General features: G+C 35.5%; 1 long non-coding RNA gene across 1 annotated transcript in view; it reads right to left on the bottom strand.

Moving 5' to 3' along the window:
- The window catches only part of LOC122806494, a 63,419-nt gene extending 39,438 nt beyond the window's left edge, over positions 1–23,981 (bottom strand). Inside the window, exon 1 of the long non-coding RNA XR_006365513.1 lies at positions 23,713–23,981. This is a non-coding gene — a long non-coding RNA (uncharacterized LOC122806494). The remainder of the gene's footprint in view (positions 1–23,712) is intronic.
- Between the last annotated feature and the right edge of the window lie 2,150 nt (positions 23,982–26,131).

Genomic DNA, 26,131 nt, shown 5'->3' with positions numbered 1-26,131 from the left:
GCTACATTTCTTCAAATTTTGAAAAAAAAAATGTGACTATACTATACTCCTCCCTACCTCTCAACCTCTAAGCATAAGAGATCTGGACAAAGCCAAAAATAAATATGAGGGGGCATGATCTAAGCATAAGAGATCTGGACAAAGCCAAAAATAAATATAAGGGGGCATGAGCCAAACATTAGGGACAGATTTAAATACTGCTTTCACAAACATAGGAAGCTGTTACAACAGCAGGATTTGCAGTAGCATACATTTTCCAGGCCATATGAATTCTGAAATTTAAATAAATGTCATTTAGTGACTTCAGTCCTCACTGCTTTGCCAGAAAACCACAAGCTCTATGAATAGCAGACCAAAAATATGAGGCAAAAAAAATGGACATTCTGAAAAGATCTGGACAGTCAAGAGATATACCATCATCTCTGAACCTACACAGAAATATCTATAAAAAACATTAATTGTGGCACTGAGAGAGGACCCCCCCCCTCAAAAAATACAATCTTTCCTGTTACAGACAAGGAACCCATTCCCAGCTCATAATAGGTGTATCTTGAGAGAGGGAATAGAAAAAGCAATATTTTTTTCTAAAAAATACATCCAAAGCATAATACAACCCAATGAAGAATTCATCATAACTAAAGCATTTACTTTTTGCAAGAAATCAAGGGGTTCATATGCTCATGCATACTTATCAGGCTGCTTTTAAGCCTAAAGTGATTGCCAATAAATGAAAAAATAAATAAATAAAAGATTTCTGATGCACAAAGCAATTGTGAATAAATGAAGCATTACTGTGATTCTGGTGACTTGGCTGATTCACTGATTAGATGTAGAAATATATATGAAACTAAACAATCAGCCAATGGGCAAACTATTGGGGGGAAGCAGCCCCGACACTGAAAAATATCCCTAATGTACACAGAATAATCCCAAAATAGTATGTGTAAATACTGCTCGTGTCTTCTTTTTACCTTCATTGCAAATACAGCTGATCAGCAATCCAGAAGGATCAATACAGCATCTGAGTTGTCCGTGAACATCTGAACTATGGAGAATTATTTCACCCTCGGCTGTAGGCTCAGGAAAGAGCACTGAGAGATTAGTGTCCTGGTTCACAGTAAACTCTGACACCACTGGTTAGCTTTTAAGGGAACCCTAACCCTATGAAAAATAAGACAGGGATGATGACCATTAAGGCTTGCAACTCAGACACACATATGTGAGTGGTCAGAGTAATTTACAAGACTGTTTTCCAAGATGAGAACTTTTAAGTCTGCCTCCTGAACAGGTTCAAAAGGAGACAAGAGTAAGTTTTTCTAATACAAAATTAAGATTCCAAAAATAAGCCACTGTCTTAAGAGAAGGAAGCATATGGAAAATCACATTCAAAATTACACAAAACTTATTGGAAACTGTTGTGGATTAGGATGCGATAATAATCATCCTTTAAATCTAAAGTTGCGAGTACACCAATAAGTACTGCCACCAATTCGAGTGAATAATTCAAATAAAACAGTTCGGCTGTTGATACAAACCAACGGCTTTATTGATACAAACTAATGGCTTAAAAAAACAGGTACAAAAAAGAAAAAAAAAAGATAAAACTATATATTGACATGAGTTGAGAGCTTTCACCCAGTGTATCTGGGCTTCATCATAACTAATTCACTAGTTACATTGTAAGCTGTTTTATGCCTTTAATGGCGCCAATCTGAAAATTGAATATTTAAAATGACACAAGTTCAAAACTGTTGCAGCAACGTCCATTGATTTCCATTCAAAATCCCATAATAAATACTGTATAAAAACATATATGAAAATACAATAAAATATTTAAGTGTATAACACTAAATATAAATAAAACAAAGTTCATATTGCATAAAATGTCAAGAACTAGGCAAACATGTATGAATACTAGCTTAATAAGTTGTATAATGTAGTAATAAAGTAAAATAATGTAATCTGATAAAAGTAATAAATATTAAATTATAGTAATTAATGTAATGAATATTAATATTTCTCATACTACTGTTATAAATTCTAATTAAATACTATTGAATAAACATAATGATAAACATAATATATAAATATACAAAATATGATTTTAGTACTACTATTGTACTGTTAAAATGATAAAATGATTACAATGGTACCAAGAAAGACTTTATTGATATATATTCATTTAACTCCAGGGGAGTTGTGGCATCTAAATAAATTCGCCACCAAGTTTCCTTATAACTTAAATAAGCTTTTAAAATAACCCCCCTTAGGGTCAATCTTTATCACTTCCAAAATAGTAAATTTAAATTGATGGTTGACACCTTCCCTATCAATGTGTCTGTAAAGTGCATTATTTTTATCTCTGGTCTTGATACAGTATATACGATCGTAAATCCTTTTTCTAAGATTTCTCTCAGTTTTACCTACATAAAAACCAGAGCATTTTTGACATTTACTCAAATATACTACCATCTCACTGTTACAATTTCCTGTCTTACTTTTTACTAAACTTTTATGTCCATTGTCTAAATGTATATACCTCTCTTCGGAAATAAATTTACATTGATTACAGGAGCCACACTGTTTGGTCCAATGGGTAGCCAGCTTTTTTCCTTTTATTTCACTTTGCTTATACTCCACTATTTGTTTGATGTTTCTCCCCATTTTATAGGCAAAATTTGGTTTGCTACCCACAACTTTTGATAAAAGAATGTCATTAGATATAATATACCAATAATTGTTTATAATTTTTTTAATAAAATCTGCAGCCATATTGAACTGTATTATACAAGATCTATGAAAAGTTTCTATATTAATACTGACGTTTGGATGTCCATTAACTTGTAATGTATTACTCCCTTGTTCAACTAAAATATACTTACTACCTAACAAGGGTTTATACCTAGTGTTTCTTGCTTGGATAATATATTGGATAGTTTCATCCAACATATTAAACCGGGTATCCTCTTTGTATAAATGATTTCTTAATAAAATCCAATTCTACTAACAAATATTCATCATCTGACGTCATACATGCTGCACATACACATTGAATAAAAACGTATTTAAGGGACAATTTCTCTGGGTGGCAGCTTGTATATTCCAAATAATTATTAGAAAGAGTATTTTTCCTGTATATAGTATAGTTTAATATTTGCCCTTGATATTGTATGTAGGTGTCTAAATAAGGTAATCCTGTTTTATTGTACGAATATATAAATTTTAAAGTATTCACTACTCCTATTTAAAAAGGATTCCAATTTATGTAACTCAGCTTCCCATAAAATATAAATGTCATCCAAGAACCTAGAATATTTGATATATTGGTAGTATTCACTTGTAAATAATATAGTGTCTTCCCAATAGAGCATCACGAGATTAGCATAAATGGGAGCACAGGCAGCTCCCATCGCTACCCCTCTAGTCTGCTTAAAATGCTCACCTTCAAAATATATAAAATTGTTATCTAATACAATGGACATCATTTCATCTAATAAACAAATCTCATCCCATTGCATATTAGAATACTTGGCAATACTACTGTTGAATGCTTCTAGTCCTTTGTCTTTAGGGATGCAAGACAATAAATCTATCACATCAATAGTAAGAAAAAAGGTGTTGCCAAAATTTTTATTGATTGGAAAATTGCTCAAAAAGACCCAAGAGTCCTTCACCATATGTGGGACTTTGTCATATAAAAATTTTAAGTTTAGTATCTATATATTTACCCAATGGGAATGTCTTGGATTTACTTCCCGAAACTACCGGTCAAAAGGGGGGTTTCTAGGACATCTTTATGTACCTTAGGTATACCTATAAGGGTTGCTAGTTTAGGAAATTTTGAGTTTAAAAAAATTATACATCTCTTTAGTAATTCTTCCATCTATATAATATATAAGAATCTATTCTTTGATAAGCGATATTAAGATAATTTAAAGATATAGGTTCATAGTTACCAGAATAATACAAGATATCATAAATTTTCTTAGTATATTGAATGTTTTCATAAAGGACAATCCCACCTCCTTTATCCGGTTTCATCACTCTAATATGATTTTCTTTGATATTCCATAACATTTTTTCTTCTTCTTGGGGTAAATTGCTTTTATTAGTTATTTGTTTCAATTTTTTCGATTCCCCGATATATTTCCCTAATGGTGGTTTTCTCGTACATTTCAACTTTTGGGTGGCTAGGAGGAACAAAAGAACTCATTTTCTTTAACTGTGTCGTTTGATTAACATTATGACAGGAATTAGTAATATCAAATTTATCTGGGTTATTAAAATATACTGCCAAGTTAATTTTTCTAGTAAATTTCTTAAAATCTAGAATAGTGCCGACCATATCAAATTTAGGATTAGGGATGAATTTCATTCAATTTTCAGATTGGCGCCAAAAAAGGCATAAAACAGCTTACAATGTAACTAGTGAATTAGTTCTGATGAAGCCCAGATACACTGGGTGAAAGCGCTCAACTCATGTCAATATATAGTTTTATCTTTTTTCTGTTTTGCACCTGTTTTTTTAAGCCGTTAGTTTGTATCAATAAAGCAGTTAGTTTGTATCAACAGCTGAACTGTTTTATTCGAATTATTCACTCGTATTGGTGGCAGTACTTATTGGTGTACTCACAGCGTTTTTTTTCTGAGTTTCGTTTATTTGTATTCAGTTGTTGCCAGACCTGCCATGGAGCGCACCGGTGCGCTACCTAGTAAAGGAGACACATTACAGCAGTGTAATGACAAATGATAATAACAGCTTATCCAATATCCGAGAAGACATCCTTGGACTGCATGGTGAAGTGAAGAGTTTGACCCTTCTTGTTAAACAGTTACTACAGAGCAGTAAAGCAATTAAAAAGGCTGGTTTGGCTCACTATACAAAGGCTTATAAAACACAGGAGAAACATGATTTAAACCCAGGTATTTCAACAAAACTGTCCCTGCTTGCCGACGTTGATCGTCAAGTACAAGATGTAAAATCTACACAAGGAGGTTTTTATTCATCGGAAAAATACATATATTGATTGTGGTGAAGAAGCATCTTTGGACAGTTTAGACATTCCAATGGTCAAGGTGCTTGTATGGGGAGAGCTACTAATGCACTAGACATTATGGAATCATTTAACAGTAGTAAAATCAATCTCACTGATTTTACGTTTGATTTTTCATTATATGACAAACGAAGAAGCTATAAGAACTGGCGCCAAACCGAAGAGAACATTTCCTTCAAGAACTTATTCTACTGTCGCTGGTCAGTCTACACAGTGCAATAAAGGTACTGTAAAACCCATTTCCAATTCTGTCCCTTCTTCAGAAAAAGTGAACAGTCAAGTTGCGGACAATAAATTTAATAATTTGACTTTTAATTACAAAATGGACGATTTTAAAAAGTTGTGACAACATCCCGAACTCTGATGACACAGAGTACGGGAATTTGAAGAATATGATTTTTACACTAGGCAAAAAATTGAAAAGTATAAATGGTTTGAAAATTGATAACGCACATTTATCTAAAAATATTGATATGAATATAGTTCCTATGAGCTTAAGATTTTTCAAATTACCTTTAGGTCTTGAATTGTCTAGAGAAACTAAGAAGGAATTTAATAATTTTTTTGATGACTGTGGATTTAATTTTATGCAGTTACTTATGAAACACAATGGTGAGAAACTTCATAAATTAATTTCAGAAGCAGAGAAATTAAATAATAGTATTAACGATCTTCTATTTTCTGAATGGGAGAATTTGTATAACAAAATATATCGGGAAGCTAAAAAAAGTGGATCTTTAATATATCCCAGCGAAAATCTAAAAAAATTGCAAAGAGATAGTGAACATTATAATAGAAACATGGCATATATTTGGCCAAACATTAATTCTAATATTAATTCTAAGATTAATTCCAACAATAACATTTGTGATAGTACACAGAAGAAAGGTGAGAGGAGATTCACCAATTACCAGGGGAGATGCAATAAACACCCACAATCCAACAGGGGATATTTTAATAAGGAGGATTTTCAGAAGGTAGAGAGAGAATATACACAACCATACAAAAATGTCAATCAGAATTATGTGAGAACGAGGCAATTTTAGATATTGAGCAAGTGTCAACATCCAACAGTAACCCAAAGTTATTAGAAATGAGATAGAAATAAATGGGAACATTCACAGATACAATAATTTTAATATCTATAATTACACAGATTTGATAATAGAAGACACACATTTCAATTTCTTCACTAAAGGAATGAAGTTCATCCCTAATCCTAAATTTGATATGGTCGACACTATTATAGATTTTAAGGAATTTACTACAAAAATTAACTTGTCAGTATATTTTAATAACCCAGATAAATTTGATATTACTAATTCCTGTCATAATGTTAATCAAACAACACAGTTAAAGAAAATGAGTTCTTTTGTTCCTCCTAGCCACCCAAAAGTTGAAATGTACGAGAAAACCACCATTAGGGAAACATATCGGGAATTTAAAAAATTTAATCATAACTAATAAAAGCAATTTAATCCAAGAAGAAAAAAATGTTATGGAATATCAAAGAAAATCATAATATTAGAGTGATGAAACTGGATAAAGGAGGTGGGGTTGTCCTTTATGAAAACATTCAACATACTAAGAAAATTTATGATATCTTGTATTATTCTGGTAACTATGAACCTATATCTTTAAATGAGCTTAATATCGCTTATCAAAGAATAGATTCTTATATATTATATAGATGGAAGAATTACTAAAGAGATGTATGATTTTTTAAAAGTAAAATTTCCTAAACTAGCAACCCTTATAGGTATACCCAAGGTGCATAAAGATGTACTAGAATCCACCTTTCGATCGATAGTTTCAGGAAGTAAATCCAAGACATTCCTGTTGGGTAAATATATAGATACTAAACTTAAATTTGTATACAACAAAGTCCCACATATGATGATGAACTCTTGGGTCTTTTTGAGCAATTTTCCAAGCAATAAAAATTATGACACCTTTTTTCTTACTATTGATGTGATGCATCCCTAAAGACAAAGGACTAGAAGCATTCAACAGTAGTATTACCAAGTATTCTAATATGCAATGGGACGAAATTTGTTTATTAGATGAAATGATGTCCATTGTATTAGATAACAATTTTATATATTTTGAAGGTGAGCATTTTAAGCAGACTAGAGGGGTAGCGATGGGAGCCGCCTGTGCTCCCATTTATGCTAATCTCGTGATGCTCTATTGGGAAGACACTATATTATTTACAAGTGAATACTACCAATATATCAAATATTATTCTAGGTTCTTGGATGACATTTATATTTTATGGGAAGCTGAGTTACATAAATTGGAATCCTTTTTAAACTTTTAAAATAGGAGTAGTGAATACTTAAAATTTACATATTCGTACAATAAAACAGGATTACCTTATTTAGACACCTACATACAATACCAAGAGCAAATACTAAACTCTACTATATACAGGAAAAATACTTTTTCTAATAATTATTTGGAATATACAAGCTGCCACCCAGAGAAAATGAAGAAAAATGTATTTAAGGGACAATGTGTACATGCAGCACGTATGACGTCAGATGATGAATATTTGTTAGTAGAATTTGATTTTATTAAGAAAATATTTATACAGAGAGGATACCCAATTAATATGTTGGATGAAACTATCCAATATATTATCCAAGCAAGAAACACTAGGTATAAACCCTTGTTAGGTAGTAAGTATATTTTAGTTGAACAAGGGAGTAATACATTACAGGTTAATGGACATCCAAACGTCAGTAATACAGAAACTTTTCATAGATCTTGTACAATACAGTTCAATATGGCTGCAGATTTTATTAAAATAATTATAAACAATTATTGGTATATTATATCTAATGACATTCTTTTATCAAAAATTGTGGGTAGCAAACCAAATTTTACCTATAAAATGGGGAGAAACATCAAACAAATAGTGGAGTATAAGCAAAGTGGAGTATAAGCAAAGTGAAATAAAAGGAAAAAAGCTGGCTACCTGTTGGACCAAAAAAATGTGGCTACTGTAATCAATGTAAATTTATTTCCGAAGAGAGGTATATACATTTAGACAATGGACATAAAAGTTTAGTAAAAAGTAAGACAGGAAATTGTAACAGCAAGATGGTAGTATATTTGAGTAAATGTCAAAAATGCTCTGGTTTATGTAGGCAAAACTGAGAGAAATCTTAGAAAAAGGATTTACGATCATATATATTGTATCAAGACCAGAGATAAAAATAATGCACTTTACAGACACATTGATAGGGAAGGTGTCGACCATCAATTTAAATTTACTATTTTGGAAGTGATAAAGATTGACCCTAAGGGAGGTGATTTTAAAAGCTTATTAAGTTATAAGGAAACTTGGTGGCAAATTTATTTAGATGCCACAACTCCCCGGGGTTAAATGAATATATATCAATAAAATCTTTCTTGGTACCATTTTAATCATTTTTATCATTTTAACAGTAAAATAGTAGTACTAAAATAAATCATATTTTGTATATTTATATATTAATATGTTTATCATTATATTTATTCAATAGTATTGAATTTATAACAATAGTATGAGAAATATTTATTATTCATTACATTTACTATATTAATTTAATATTTATTACTTACTATTTATTATCAGATTACATTTTACTTTATTACTACATTATACAACATATTGAGCTAGTATTCATACATATTTGCCTAGTTCTTTGACATTTTATGCAATATGAACTTTGTTTTATTTATATTTAGTGTTATACACTTAAATATTTTATTGTATTTTCATATATGTTTTTACACAGTATTTATTATGGGATTTTGAATGGAAATCAATGGACGTTGCTGCAACAGTTTTGAACTTGTGTCATTGTCATTTTAAATATTCAAATTTCAAAGGCATAAAACAGCTCACAATGTAACTAGTGAATTAGTTCCGATGAAGCCCAGATACACTGGGTGAAAGCGCTCAACTCATGTCAATATACAGTTTTATCTTTTTTTTTTTTGTACCTGATTTTTTAAGCCATTAGTTTGTATCAACAGCCGAACTGTTTTATTCGAATTATTCACTCGTATTGGTGGCAGTACTTATTGGTGTACTCGCAGCGTTTTTTTTCTGAGTTTCGTTTATTTGTATTCAGTTTAAATCTAAAGTTACAAGGAAGTTGCCGGGGGGGGGGTGAGATGTAACACCAACTGAAGGGACAGCATTTTTAATTTTGGAACTTTCATATGAAGTTCTAAAAAGGAAAGCTCTAGACTAGACTTCCAGAAAACTCCTTGGTTTGGCACTAACAACATTAGTGAGCAAAAGCCCTGACAACATCTTTCAGAGGGGTGCACAGGTTCTAGGACACCTTCAGTCAATGTTTGATGGAGAATGGTAGGGAAGAGGGAAATTCGAGAGGGATGGAGAGGACTAACCTCTGGAAAAAAGAAGGGGGCTCCAATTGCCAAAGGTAACCTTTGCAAATCTTGTCTAGCACCTGGGACTCTGATGTTAAAAGTTGCCAAAGATGAAAGCGAATACCCAAACTTGGAACTAGTTCCCAGAATTACCCATACAGGTAGGAAAAAAGAGGAATAAGGACAGAGTCATTCTGTTTTTCTATGCTCATGCTGGGCTTGGGAGGTACGGCCTTTGTTTCTGAATCTACCTTCCCATTGTTTTTTGGCAAACTTGTTTAATGGAAGTTTTGCAGAAAGCTCTAGACTGTGATTTGAATGAAGGACCTGCATTAGGATAAAGCTGCCTAACAAATTTAATAGAACAGAAAAATCTGAATAATCCCTTGGATTATCTTTCTCCAGTTATCACAATGTTTGAGAACCAGTGGAGAGGAAGGACCATATCCAAAGGGGTAGTAACAATTTTAGACCTAAAAGTGAGAAGGAAATTCACAAAATGTAAACAGGCATAATGTCTCAGGACAAAACCCATAACAGCTGTTAAGCACTCTGCATCAGCTGCATCATATGCACATTTTTAAGACATGCTACGTCACTTGAGAAACCAAAGGGAGAAGTACAGACAAAGATACATCAGCCTCTGACGCAGGAAGGTCAGCAAATAACTTCTGCATCTAGTGAAAACAGGCCAGAAGAAATCCAGACATACAAGTGTAACAGTGCACATTTCTACATGCCAGGGTGGAAGAACCATAAATCTTCATACCAAAGCTCAACCCAGTCTATCAGAGGTCACAGTAATGAGCGGAGATGAAGCAGAGATCTGCTCAATGATTGGTAAACAAATATCTGAGAGACCAGGTCATCTTATATAATCTATAATGCTTTCCTGAAAAAGAATACTGAGTCACAGAACAAACAAGCTGCCAAAAAAATCTTCCATTGCAGGTAAAATAGGAGGAACAGGAACCTGCTGACAAAGGATTTCCTGCAGTAAGTCATAATACCTTATCTTAAAGTCTGAAATATCCTTTTGTTCCCAATGAAGCACATCGCTCATTTTAGTGAAAGTGTACAACCCCCCCCCCCCCAACTCCTACACGAGAACAAAAGAAATAACTTATCTCAAGGTCAGAGTCCCTCTGGACAGAACAGGTGAATTCCACTGTAAAGGTTCATCCACTGGTAGAGAATCAGTATCTGAAAGGAGAGCCAACTTTCTTTTTTTCACAGGAGGACACGACTGAAAATCCGAAAGTAAACTTTTAGCAAAGTGCAACTAATCCTCACTACAAAGAGAGGGAGGAGAAATACTTAGCCTTATGCATTCTTTTCCCAGGAGACTTGTGGAAAAGGTATCACCACATGAAAATTCCCTACCACAGGAAAAAAGTTCAGCAGAGTGCAAGAGAAAGGTTTCATGGTCCATTCCCAAGTGCCAACAATGGTGTTTTTCCCTGTCCCAACAAGGGTAACTAAACAGCTGCAGAGGATGTATCAGCCTCCCAGTCTTTAGTGGCTTCCTGAGGAGCAACACCGAAAGGGACCAAAAAAAAAAAAAAATGAATATGAATGGTCCAAGGAATAACTCATGGCCATAGCAGAATTACTCACCAGTGGCCGAGGCTGGACTAATATTCAAAGCTTCCTTATTAATATGTCTTTTCTTGAAGACTGTGGAAGAATGAGATGACTTAATAGGGCCATGTTCATAATGAATCCAGACAAGGAAGCCTTAAAAATTGATAGGTTTAGGAAAGAAAAATACCCAACAATAACAACACCTGAAGAGCAACAGCATGCATCCTAACCAAAATGGCAGAAGTACAAAGACACCTTTGTTTGGGAGAAAAAAAAAAAACAAACAAATGGAAAAACACAACTGAAAACACAAGTTTTACAAAAAAAAAAAAAAAAAAAAAAAAAAAAACCTGAAAAAGTTGCCCAATGAAGAAATCGAAGGCCTCCATCCACACAGGAAATGCCACACTGGGGCCAAATAAACCACTTGGACTGCTCTTTAAAGTAGGTTTAAAAACTAAATTACCAATGGGGAACTTATCTGTCCAGCCAGGAAAACAATACTGGTGGACCTCTGAAGTGTTGGAACACATAGTACACTTAGCAGCAAGACAATTCAGAGGTTTGACCCTGTAACTGACCTTTACTCCCTACGTTCTGATGCAAGTGACAGCCACAGCACCTGGGGGATGCCCTAAAAGCACTGGAGGTGGGACAATGGGGGGGGGGTGATACTTGGTAGGACATCAATTATAGCTTAGGCTGCTGCAACAGTGATTTAACTAAAAACATCTTCATTTGCTACAAGTGCTACTATCACAAGATGGTTTAATGGCATGAATCACTGTATTCTCTAAGCAAACCATACTTTCCATTGGCAAATGAACTGTCATGTATTCAAGGAGTGCTATTTAAAGGTTATATAAGAATTACCTCTAGGCATAAGTAGGTTCAAGGAAACAACTTGGGATAGGACTAACTCGGCCAATTAGGCAGTTCAAACCAAACTGGTACTGCAAATCTGTGGTACATTCAAAATCAGAATCAAAATCAACTCTAAACCAATGACCTTCTTTTATCATTGTGGCTGAAAAGTTAAGCTGATTTATTCTAAAATAAAAACTTATACTTTGAATCCCTTAAAATAATTTAGTTATGTGATGCAACAAATTAAGCTACTGCCACTGTCCCTGAAATCCATTTTGTGAGACATGGAATACGTAAAGGAGTAATTTCCAACAATAGTCCTCAGTTTGAATCAGAAATTTTGTAACTTTCAAAAAACAATGGATATTTAAGGCACAATACATCCAAGTCTTAGATGTACTCAATTGGCAAGACAAGCTAAGCCAATGGTTCAAATTGTGAAAAGTATCCAAAAGTATAATTACTCAATCTACACAGCATTACATATTGAATTTCTTATCCATTCTTGAGAGCAGAAATAGTCTATTACCATCTAAAGAACTCTATTCAGCACACCTGCTAATGGTTTATCACTTTAAATCTAAAATTACTTACATTTTTTTTTCTCTGTTACTCCCAGTAAATATATAAAGTCTGCTAATGAATTACTCCAAAATAAATAGAAACTTGAGAATCAAAAAAAGCTACTTTGACAGAGTCCAAGAAATCATCCTGTCCCAAGAAAATGGGGAACGTTAAAGTCAGGACCTTCCAGTTAAAGGACAACAGGATTCTATTATTAAATGCTCAACTTCTCTGTCCCTTTTCGCCATATTTACAGTCCCTGATATGAATAAATACAGCATTTAAAACATTTTAAATCAACTTTTTCTCCAGTAGAACAGAACTTTACTGTACTGCTTTCACTTTCAAAAAACGTTTATCCCACCCTGGAAAAGCTTGCCGAGGTCTCCAATTCACTGATGTCATCAAGGCCAATGAATACAGGTAGTTTTCTAGCCAATACCTTCCACAAAATGACATCACCATGACTGTCCTAAAAACCCACCTATGCTGTGATGTCACAGATCTCGTCCTTCCCCTACCCATACAGAAAGTAAAAGGCTAGAACAAGGAAACAGTACATCAGTCAAGTCTCCTGCTGTGAGCTGTCAATCACAGGAGCCAACAGCTCAAATTACCCTTAGCACTTGGGAAGCTAGGTGTGAAAGGGGATGGGACATAAAAGTAGCACAATGCAGGCTTCACAAAAGACTGCAATTTAGCCATTCCAAAAAGAAGCAGCAGTAAAAAGCACTTTTGAAAGTCTGTTCTGTGGCATTTGCACGGTTTGCTTTTTAAGTAGTCACTGAACAGCATGAAATGTTACTTAACACTGACTGAAAGACAGTAATGTATGCATATAAAATCAATGCAATGACAGGAGATTTAAGAAGAAAGAGGCCTGCGTGATGTTTTTTTTTTTTTTTTTTTTTTACAGACAAGCAATGCATTGTTTGATACCTAGAGGCAGACTAAATGATCAGGATCACTTCAAGATGCTAGACCCCATGTGGTCAGACTCAGAAATTACATATAAAAATATTTAAAAACCTGTAAATAGCCCCAGAGTGGTGTTAAAATGTAGAAAACACCAAACCATGATGAAATAAACATGTTTTTAAGTCTGTGGGTGCGGTTCTCCTTTAACTGCCAATACAAGCTGCCATAACGGAACTTTCAGAGTCCCCAAGATCTTAAGAATATGGCTAAGCTAGACTCATTATGCAATACCGCAAACCTCTTGATGAAGAGGCCCATGGAATATATGTAAATGACCTCTTAAGTAAGTCAAGGGCGTTCAAAAGCCATGTAGCTGAAACATTGGTATGTCCTTACGGGGTCATCTACATATATCCCATGGGTCTCTTCTACAGGAGATTTAAGGTATTACACAATGAAGAATATAGCTTAAGTCTTTCCTGCCGGTTTTTACTGAATGGTTTGTCTGTGTGACCTTTTTACTCTGTTTTGGATTAAGAGCACGCTGAGAGATACAAATGTATCCAAGTTACTAGCTGTTCATGTTTATATGGAAATCTCATTACCAGAGACTGTAACAGGCTTCTCCCAGAATCATCTCATAAGTAACTGTCTGACTCTGCATTTCACCTAAAATCTTCTAAACAACTGGTTGTGCAACCAGGTGAAATACTTTGCAGCTCTGATATACCTGCTGCAAATATGAGTGACAACAGCAAGATCCACGGCTGTTCTAAACCAAACAATAGCTATTAATTTTGACTCGCATAACATAGTGAGAGGTCATAGTTATGTTATTGCTTACTGCCCATTACAAAACACTATTTTAATTCCGGTATGCTCTCACCCCATACTTTGCATTCAAAGTCAACTCTTGGATATCTCGTAATCAAAATATAAATAAAGAAATAAAACAATATGCAAATTGTACACCAAGAGATTAACAATATGCAAATTGTACACCAAGAGATTACATTACTTTCTTTATAGTAAGTGGCATGCCTTCCCAATTATCTTTGATTTTGGCTCAAATATTTACTCTGTTGCTTCCAAAAAATCTGTAATTCTCAGCAAAACCAGAGTTTATTGCAACCAACAAACAACCATTAAGTTTATTTATTTATTTTAGTGAATGTGACTTAAAACACCCCACACCAAGTTTGCAGGGTGTGGAGTGGCATGAATGGCAATCCTTGACTGGCAGACATGCACTGTGAGGCAGTATTAACTGAACTGACTGATACAGAATAAAAAATTAACTCCGATATGTACAACACTTCAAAACTGGAATGCTGCATGATTTTCCTACCCAGATCTGAACTTTTATAATAAGTTAAACTGATGTATTTGATAATATGCTTCTTTTCCCTGCCTCCACCATGATTTGTACCGTCAATAAGGAATAAATTTCATTAACCACATTATGGCTTGCCACGGCAGTTTTACTAGAGTCACTGTCACCTTGGTTAATACAATGTAAATCAATTCCACATCAGGAAGCCCACACTCCAACTAAAAACATTAGTATCTAAGAAAATTCACATCTAAAACTATACTAAGAAATCCAAACTTCTCATAAGCATATAACAAAAAAAAAAAAAAAAAAAAAAAAAAAAAAAAAAAAAGCGACATCAGTCTACACCATACTCACCATAGGAAAAACAAAATGAAAACATTGCCCTGAGCTAAATATACAGTAAATACTCTGTACTGTTTTGGAGTTATTTGCAAGTAAATTCTTAAAAACAACATTCCACAAATTAAAAATACCATTAATAAAATAAATGGAAGATATTGTCCTGAAGAAAAAGCTGGTAAAGAATCACGGCTTTACTACAGATGACATTATTAAGTACCTAATTCAGGAGCTAAATACATGATAGATAGTCTTTTTGACCTGCACAAAGTTACTACTTGGCAATAATATTCCAGAAGTTTTATTTTTGCACCTGAATGACAACAGGTACCTGATAATGACATTAGATGGTGTTTTACAACAGGTACCTGATAATGACATTAGACGGTGTTTTTCTGCACCATCAGAAGCTTTGAAAAAAATGCAATGCGGTTCATCACATTTTACACTTTGCATATAAAAGTCTAAACGCAGGATTGTCGGCTCATGTCAATGGAAAAATGTCTCTTTGCAATAAGAAGTATAGCAAAAAGGTTGCTGACCAAGTAGAATTGTGTAAATAAACTTACTATTAATAGTAGGTGTTGGAATAGATCATTGTTGCAGTAGCCTAAGCTATATGGGACATACCCTGTCAACAACTGGACAATAAACCAAACTGCAAAGATTTGGGGTGCTTTCCACAAACTAACTGAATGGCCAGAATGCAAAGCTTTAGGGCACCTTCCAACAGCTGAACAGCTCGAGGTGACCAATGTAAAGACAGAGGTTAGGGCATCAAACTCTCATGGCTTTCTTGCCTCAGAACAAGGGAGGCTTTTACCCTGTCAGGTGGGTATTTGTCAAAAGAAAATACCTGATAGAAAATACAAACCCTAGTACAACAACAAAGAGAATGGGGATGAAGGGAAGGTGCCCCGACTAATCTAGTCAAACATCTATCGTCATGGTAAGATAACTTGCACTGCTGTTCATCATTAGATCACTGCTGCAGTAGCCTAAGCTATGTGGGACAAATACAACAGCTTACAATGAAAGAGTGAATGAAGAAACAACAAGTACAACAGTCCTGGAGAACAACCCAGGCAAAGCCTATTGTAGACTTACAGAAAGAATCCAGTTAGTAGTGCTTGGTAGAGGTATGCAGAGAAGACAAAGTTGCTGCCTTTAGCATATTTTTAAAGACCCAAAGCCACAGAAGTAGCCAAAGCCCTAGTAGTATGGGTCCTGACTGTGTCTGGAAGTGTCTTTATGGTAAGAATAGCAAAAAACCATAGCATGAGACAACCACTTAGAAACTGTCTACTTTGACACAGATTATTTCCTAAGAAGGAAAAAATGTAAACAATTAGAATTCCTGAAGGTTTTTGTTCCGTCAATGTAGTATCCAAGATGTCTATGGGCATCCAGAATGTGTAGAGAATTCTACCTTTCTCAATTTTTCATTCTTGGATAGAAAACAGGGAGATGAACAGCCTGGCTCAACATAAGCTCTGAAACCAATGTATGCAAGAAGGAAGTGTTTTCAGGGTTACCCTACCTCTGTGAAAGATGAGATATGGTTGAATAACCATAAGAACTTGCAACATAAATACTCTTCTTGCAGTAAACAGAGCAATGACTTAGCACTATTTTCTAAGATAAGAAGTTTAAATCAGCCTCATGATCTAGTTAAAAAAAAAAAGTAGGTTCTCCAGGACAAAAATTTAGATCCCAAGAAAAAGCTACATGTCATCTGGGTGGGTGGACGGACATGTAAACCCCTTTCAAAAACTGTTTCACTTGAGGTAGGGTAGAAGGGGGGGTACAATCCATAGGCAGAAAAAGCACAGATACCTGCAAGGTGAATCTCGATAGAAAAGTGAGAAAGGACAGAGACCAATAATGCAAAAAAATACTGTAGAACCAGAGGCCTCTGGTCCTTAAAAAGATCCTGGGTCTTACTATGATACCAACTATAAAATATTTCCCATTTAACCAAATGTTTTTAGTAGCAGGTTTCTTAGCCTCCTTTAATACTTGCTGCACATCATCAGAAAACAAGTGTCTAAAAGGTATTAAAATTCTATCATCCAGGTAGTGAGTTGAAGAAACTGAAGATCATGGTATTTCAAACAATCCTTGTCATGTGCGATTAAGTCCATCATGTGAGGAAGCTTGTGGTAATTACTTTTTATGTTGTCTGTCCTTGTCTTGCTGAGCTCGTCTGCTATAACATTCTACACTCACAGAATGCAATTAACCTGGAAGGTCACATTGTGCAGAGTTGCTACTTTCAAGGCTATCACAGTTAGTTGGCAAAGGGGGTAGGATCTGGTATCCTGTTTATGTCACATCACTATGGTGTTGTTTGTGATTAAAAGAAGAGGGCCTGGAATCCAACGATTCCTTAAGAGATTTAAGAGCACTTATTAGGGACATAATTTCTTTGATATTTGTGTATTTTAATTTGTCCTGCTTGTTTTACAGATTCTAAACTTTCACCTTCTTGGATACAACTCCCCAAGCAAATTCTGAGGCATCTGCGGTTACAGACAGAGTACAGGGCAGAAGGTTAAAATGGAGACCAGAGTTGAAAGACAAGTGATTCACAACCAGAACGCTCCATTTTTTTTCTATACAAACCCCAGCAACTGGCATCTGAAATTATACAGAGCGTTGGAGTTAGGTCAAAAATGATTTCACAAACCTCTGAATTTTCTTCATGTGTAATATGGCCAAAGGAATCATGAGAATTGTAGAAACCATGAAAACTGGAATCCTGAAATATTTCCTAGAGGATTCCAGAGTCTGATTAGAAAACATTAGAAACTGTTCCTTTTAAAATTCCACTTTGTCCTGAGGAAAAATAGCTATCAGGAGACATGTATCCAGAAGGCATCTCAGAAACACTACTTTGTGAGATAAAATACAAAGATTTCTGTGTTCACCTAAAATCCCAGACTGAGAAAAATATATTTTACCCAAGCCAGAGATTCTTGATACTGTGTAATGGACACGGCAAAGTAAGTCAGCTGTCTGAATATGGAAACATGCGAAAGCAACCTGCAGTGATCTATTACAGGACCCAGGCACTTTGTAAACACTCTTGAGTTGTAAACAACCCAAAGGGTAAAGCAGAGAACTGAAAATGTAAACGAGACACAGAAAAAACATAAAAAGTGCACAGAATCTTAGGGAACTGGAATGTGATGCTAACCATCTTTTACATCTAGAGCTGGAGAAAACTAGAGAGATGCGAGAGGTAAAAGACTGTAGAAAGATCATTTTGAATTGGAGGATTTTGATGTTAAGATTCTGAATACAAAGGTTTAGAACAGGTCACTATGTTCATTCTTTGGCAACAGAGATTCTTGAAAAAAGCCTTTCCCTTTTTCACCTGGGGAACAGGTTCTATAACTCACAAGTGTAGCATCTGATCAAGGATAGTAGGGAACAGTGAGGTTTGACTGGAGGGAAGTACAGGAGTCCTTCTGCAATAAGGAAGGTAATCCAGTTGTACCATTTCTGAATGACTCTCAGAAGCCAGGTAACTGAAGTTATTGGATGCCACAGAGAGAAGTGAAGACCTAGACTTTGAGAAAGTTTTACTGAGTTATCGGGGGTACCCTTCCCCACCTCAGCCTCTTCCTTTTTTTAATCCCTCTGACATTGTTTTCTGAATTTTTATTTTTGCCTGAGCCTCTCTGGGATTGTTCATTGCTTCCTATAAAATAAGCCTGAGCTGGAGGAAAAGTTTTGATTATATTTTGGCACGGAGGGGGGGGGGTTGAAAAATCTGGGTAACCATCTAAATTACCCCTCCCCTTTCATCAAACCTTAAGGACCACACCACAGAAAGGAGCAAATAATACCTCTTTATCCAGGGTAGCATTCAGAAGCTCAGCTTTGACATCCTCTGGTAAATTCTGAGATTTCCCTGGCTACATTCTCATCAGTGACCCAATGTCAGTTGCTGTTGAAACAGCATCAGTGATGCTTCAGTAAGGTATTCCAATTTTAAGAAAATGTTAGAAAGTGTTTGGTTACCCGAGACACAGAAGATATGAAAGAATTCTGAGATTTCAATCTCTGAAAAAGAAAGGTCAGCAATTAATTCTTACATCAGAAGAAGCCAGCAATAACTTAGAATTGTGAATCTGACAATTTACTATTCTGAAAGATAAAATGGAAGGAATATAAACTTTCTTCCAAAACCTATCAAATGCTTTCACATCTTTGTCAGAAGAAAAAGGTTTAGCGGTTTGGCAGATTCTTTTTTTCTTCAGAGAAATCAATGCAGGAGCAGAGCTAGGGTTTGAAAAAAAGAAATGTGTGGGTCTGGGGTGCGTTATTTAATTTATCAGATTTTTTGGAGCAGAAGGCTGACTGTCAGGCAAAATAGTGCCTGCAAGGAAAGCAGCCTCTAAGGCTGGCAAAACAGGAGGGGCAGCTACATGTTAAGGAAAATCCGCCTGTAGCAAATTATACCCTTGCTGGGACTCTGGTATTTATATTGTTCCAAGAGAAATAACACCCTCATTCTTGAAGTGGTTTCAGAAGAAACTTCAAGTGGGGAATCTGATAAAATATTTTCCTGCAAGTCAGATTCCCCATTCTCTGTAGTATGAACTTGAGCAACAGTCTAATTACTGACCCTCAGACAGAAAATAAAAAATATTAGAGACAGAAAATATTTTCTTTCTTAAATAAAAATACAACCAAAAAAAAAAAAAACAGCCTTTAAATAAACCTTTCACAAAAACCCAGCCAATCCAGCTTGTCTGCCCTAGGTGACAGGGATACAGGTGAAAAAATGCCTAACTTTGTTTTCTTTTCCTTGAAGACCCCCTGAAAAAAAGGAACAATGTCCACACCCTCTTCCAATGCCAACAAGAGTGGTTCTCCCTTGCCTGAAGAGAACAGCCAAACAGAAGATGTCCCACTTCTGGGTGCAGAGCAGCTTCTCAGACAGAAACACCCAGTGGACCAAGAGAAACTGATGAGAGAGCCAAAAAACCTGATAAGGCCACAGCAGAGTCATTCACCAGCAACCTATACAAAGAGGAAGCCAGGGTCAGGATGGAAGCTTCCTGTACAGCTTTTAAATGCTTGCAGATTAGGGCAGAAGCACCAGAGAAGCAAGGACCCAGGTCCATATTTATACCAAAAAAGGTGTCTGGCAAACAGTTATTGGAGCCTTAGAATACCACTCTTCCCTCCTAACTGAAAAATAAAAGCATGAGATACAATCTAGTGATGAACACTAAATCCACAGTGTTTTATGCTAGCAATAATTTTTGACAGAAAAGTTATACTTTTCCTCACAAAAAAAATTGTAAAATTGAAAAGTATTCCCCAATGGGGTACGTATCTGTCCATGTCTGAAAAAGAGCTAGCTGTCGATCTCTCAAAGCCACAGCAGACAATGCTCTTTGGCGGCAAAAAAAAGTTCTGAGAGTTTGGCTCCCTAATCATGGACTTTAAACCTCTTGCCACAAACTGTACAATGGTTTGGGTGCATGGAAGGTGACCTAAAACTTTGGAAGCTGGCCAGTCATCTAATCCTTGGCAGGATATCTCTCACATAGTTTAGGCTACTGCAATAGTGATATAATAATGATGAACATCTTGTTGTCAGTAATCAGTTCTCTTTTTTCAGTCTTTTAGCATCATTCATCATAATATGAAATGTCTTGGACCTGGCAATGCAGCTAGTATCCATTCCAGCAGGAACAGTGCTGCCTGGAAATGTTGGTCACATAAATGCAGGTCTAAATCTAGACTTGCAAATAGCAAAATCTCTCCTCCACATACTATTGAAGGCAATGTACTCTTTGGCCTTTTCCTATGACTGCGATTGCTAACTATAATGCAGTTGTTTTAAGTAACCTTGCCATAACATTAGATGTTTTAACAGATCACTGTTGCAGCAGCCTATGCTACATGGGTCACAACCTTCATGACCGAACAGCTTTTCAAAGTTTAAGGGCACCTTCCATTTGCTGCAACTGTCAGGAGCTCCATATCAATAAAGATGGAGTGCAAATTACCTCACAGCATTTTTTGCTTAGGAAGGGAGACAACAGCTTTGAAATAACAATGCTAGGGAACAACTCAACATTAAACTATATACAAAAAGGAATATATCCACACCGTGGCAACCTAGAAGGTAAACAAGGGGGCTGGAGGGAATGGAGGTTACTGCAACACTGATCTACTAGAACATCTACTGTTATGGTAAATTTACTAACACAGTTGTACTATGTTCAACATATAGATCACTGTTGCAGTAACTCAAGCTATAATGGTAGATTACCATAGCTTAAAAAAAAATGAAAAGAAAGGAAGTAGCCAAAAAAAATAAGACCCCAAAAACCCCTGGAAAATGGTCCTAGCAAAGTCAACAGTTGAAAAGGAAAGAGCAAAAGATGAAACAGTAAAGCACTGATTTAACTATCAAAAGTAGAAGTTATTACAGTGCAGAGGTTAAGATAACACTCGAGAAACAGAATCAAAGACAACCGTCTTGCAATCTAGCCACAGAAAGCCTAGTGAGAGTATCAACAATGAAAAATTTATCAGCTAAACATAAACTGCTCTCATTAAAACAATCCAATGATAATCAATAATTTGTTAGCATCCTAAGACAAAAAAGAACAGAATATACACTAGAGTAGCATAATGTCACATTGTGAATGCAGTTCATTTACAAATAAGCCAGTTACAGGAACAATCGGTAACATTAAAACTCACAACAGTGAGGGTTAAAAACTTCTAAAATTAAACTATAAACACCCACCCGACTTAAGCCACATGTATTACTTTGAAAAGACTACCAAGTGCTCTAAATGCAAAGATAATTAAAATGGATTATGCAGTTTAGTTTTCGCTACAATATCAGGTTTAAATATGTACTGTCCAAGATTCAAGACTTTAAATACAAATATTTTATTGTGTAAAGAAATTATACTACATTTCCAAGAAATATAAATAAATACAAGATCTCTTAAAATTTAAGTTTTGAAGGAAATAAAATGAACATTTTAAGGACAATACATTATTTAAAAAAAAGATAACATACAATGCATGGGGGTTGGCATTATGATTAAGGGGACTTGCCTCCCAGACACAAGGTACAATGTTTAATTCTTACCTTTGGGTTGTTAAATTTGGCTAAGCTTAACATGGCCCACAAGGACAGATACTCTAGTACTATCCTACGAACATATTAATAAAATAAAAAGTAGGTGCTCTCTATTAACTATCAAAATTAAAAGTTAACGTACTTAACAGCCAAATGTTAAAACTAATTTTACTTAAAATGAGGAAAAAACGAAGAAATACTAGCAGATGAGCAGTACAAACAGCTTGACATGAACTTATGCAAAAAAGCTTTGTCAGAACTCTACAATCCCAGTCTGTGTAGTATACTTTTACGGCAGAGCTGACGCCCACTCAACTTACAATGCCTTTATTTACTTATCAGAATATATGTTAACCATAGTAATGCGCTCATTATTAAGGCTTAAGTTCAATAATTACTTAGGTGAAGCTCCCAGAAAAAATAGAGGAATGCTAACTTATAAACGATGTTATAAACTAAGACACATCACGATGCGCTGTACTAAACATCACTTTACTAATTTGCCTATTTATACAGAAGAAATACAGAAAAGTGATTTACTTGTATTGGAGTAACAATTAAAGAAACAAAGCAAGGTGTTATCCGACAAATTACAAGCGATGTCCATGCAGCATTAATTACTGAATGAGAACAGTTATAAACACTACAGAAGGATGAATATTAACTAGTCTTCTGTCGAGAAGTAAAAAGTGGTTGTAAAGGTGCCATCACCACTAAAACACTGCAACCATGTTAACAGTACTACACTATAACAACACAATTTTACCGTATGCATGGTTACGTAATAATGCCACTGGTAGGGAATTTATAAATAAAATCACTATGACCGTTGAAAACACTGTAAAAGTACCCAACGATATACGATAAATGTTTACCGATTTCATGTGTGTGCCAAAAACTCCGCAATACAGAAAAGTTCTTTACTTCATAATTACTTAATTTTTAAATATAATAAATGCAGTTTATCTATGCAGAATACACTGACCATCATCCATTTTTAATAAAACTCACCCTTCAAACAAAAAAATGTATTCTCTCATAACATTACCATGTCACTACTTTACCCCTTTCCATACCTCTATTATTACCAAACCTTTTTCCTTTCTTTCCTTCCACTATTCATCGAAGTGTATGGTGACAGTTCCAATATAATATTAAACAGCGGCTCTCTATACACCTATCAGAATTATACACAGTACAATAGGACACCTTGACTTATTCATCCCTCTTTTTTATAGGAGATCCTTAATAGTTTACATACACGTCTCTATGTATAGACTTCACCTGATCTGAACTTTAGAGAAATAATAATGTAAACGAAATCAAACTAGATAATAGCAACCAATATTAGTTCACAATTAACATCCAAGCCTTTGCCTATGCAGTACTCCTATTAGTAAAGCTTTTCTCCAATATAAACAGAACACCTAAACAGATTCTCGAAAACACAGACAAAGCAAAAGAGCAGCAATAACAATTTGCTCAAGTTGATTTAAAAACAAAACCACAGCCGATTCTCTCGAGAGTTAACTAACCCGGTTTATAAACTATTCTGAATTTTTTTTCAGGTTCCGAAAAGAAATCGGAACCCATCCAACCACCTAGCTAGTAGAAACAGATCCAGCTCCCTCGACAACTACACCAAAAAAGAATGGAACATCTGTAAAAGACGGACACCCTGAGAAACGGTTTAACAGCCTAATCGTAGAACTTCGTTACATCGTCCTAAACCTTCACTTAGGGTTCTGATTCAGACGGAAACAAAGATAACAGAATAAATGTTACTAAACTATACCCTACAGTTACAAACCGAAATACTCCTCTTTCGCCACCTAGCCACAGTATTAGGAAACTACACATGCAGTAAATACACGTACACTACACAGTTCGTATTCTACCCTCAAATCTGCAAAGTAAAAACAATTCTGCAAAAAAAAAAAAAAAAAAATCCTCCAATACCCCATAATGCATTTTGCCCTTCTACTTTATTTCCCACAGTGTGTTTAGGGCTGGCGCATGATGTTGACGTTCTTTGCCAGCCATAAGCTTGTTAAACGGTGTGAGGAAACATCTGGCCGATAGACTAGTGTAGTGTAGTGGGTCACCAGATGCGCAGTTGCAAGCACCATCCAAAACTCTCTCCCGATATTGTATGTCATTTGGAAGTATTCAATATTTATCCGGTGTGAATGAATATTTATTCTGTTTCTGAACTGTGCAGAACTGAAGACGAGCCAGTACACTACAATATCAACAACAAAGTCTACAGTTTCCATAGTGTTTAAATCTTCCCCAATTTTAACAGTGAAGATCATATTTTCTTGAAAAACGTTTGGGTAATGCTTTAACACTGAAGGTCTGGCTACGGGTCCAGTTATTGTTGGTTGGTGATGTAAATGACACATCAACAGTAACAGTCAATTTTAAGTGATGTGTCGCTTTTATTTACTGGGGAGTTGCAGAAGCGTTTGCACATGTGTTGTGCAGAGATAGCCCAGGTTCAAAATGGACGTTACGGCTTTGAGGAATCCAAGAATCTCACTTAAATCACCAACTAACTGGACCCATGATTTACCCGCAGCCAGACCTTCAGTGTTAAAGTATTACCCAAACATTTTTCAAGAAAATATGATCTTCAGTGTTAACATTGGGGAAGATTTAAACACTAGGAAGAGACTGTAGACTTTGTTGTTGATAGTGTACTGTATTGGCTTACCTTCAGTTCTGCCCAGTTAAGAAACAGAATAAATATTCAATCACACCGGATGAATATTGAATACTTCCAACTGACGTACAACACCGGGACAGGGTTTGGGGCGGTGCTTGCTACTGCGCATCTGGTGAGCCAGTACACTACACTATCGCCCAAATCTTTTTGGTTTGTAATTCCATGACGGGAAGGTTGTGGCTAGCTTCCCTTGGCTGAAGGGGCCTAGTCTTTTCAGCCAAGGGAATCTAGCCCGCTCATAGTGAGATGGCTTTATTCTAGTGGGGAAAAGGACCGTCTGTACAGCAATAGATTCTAGCCTCATTGCTGTGAGCAGAGTAGATTCCCTTGGTTGAAGGGACCTGGGGCCTTTCAGCCAAGAGAATCAAGCCTGTGCTGTATGAGAAGGCTAAATTCTAGTGGGGAAGAGGATATTCTTTGCAGTAATAGAATTTAGCCTTCACACAATACAGGCTAGATCCGCGGTGGTGGTGCTGCGGTAGCGTTGTCACCTCACAGTAAGACACTGTCCGGTTCGATTCTCAGCTAGAGCATATTCTGCGTGGAGACATGCGTGAATGGAAGTACCTTCATTGAAGGTTGTGCATCAGGCCTGGCAAACTGGTACGTAAAAATCAACTGCCAGTCATTAGCGGACTGGAGTTCCGCTGTGGCGACCCCTAACCGGGAAAAGCCGAAAGACACAAACAAACTTAATACACGCTAGATTCCCTTGGCTGAAAGGACCTAGTTATTAATAAACATGAGGTAATCTGATGTAATACATATGACTGACGGTGACCTTTCAGAGCATGGAATCTAGTTATTTTAATACTGTAGATTATAGGGGAAAAGGACTGAAATATATTTTAACTTCTTTATAAATATTTTACAGTTTATTTATCGGAATAACTCCTAACCTGATTTTCATCTAAAGCAGAGTAGATTATATTGTATAAAAGACAAATTCTGGATTTCAGTTTACAAAGTTACTCCTGTTCACCTGAAAGGGAGACTAAAGTTAACATTTATGTAAAAAAAAAATCCTACAGTTAACAGAAAGCAGGGAAATAACCTGGTTTGTAAAAGAAGGTGAATTATTGTGAGAAAAAGGAGTTTCTCTCACAGAATTCAAAGAGAACTTTTAGAAGAGTAGTACACTAGGTTCCTTCTGTACAGATTTCTTTGGCTGAATGGACCTGGTCATTTCAGCAAAGGGTACCTAGCCTGTTCTTCATGTACACTGG

Source organism: Protopterus annectens, chromosome 7.part0 (genome assembly GCF_019279795.1).
Source record: "Protopterus annectens isolate FY-2018-M chromosome 7.part0, PAN1.0, whole genome shotgun sequence".
Taxonomy (NCBI): Eukaryota; Metazoa; Chordata; order Ceratodontiformes; family Protopteridae; genus Protopterus; species Protopterus annectens.
The sequence above is the reverse complement of the archived record's forward strand: the minus strand, read 5'-3'. Positions and strand labels throughout refer to the sequence as shown.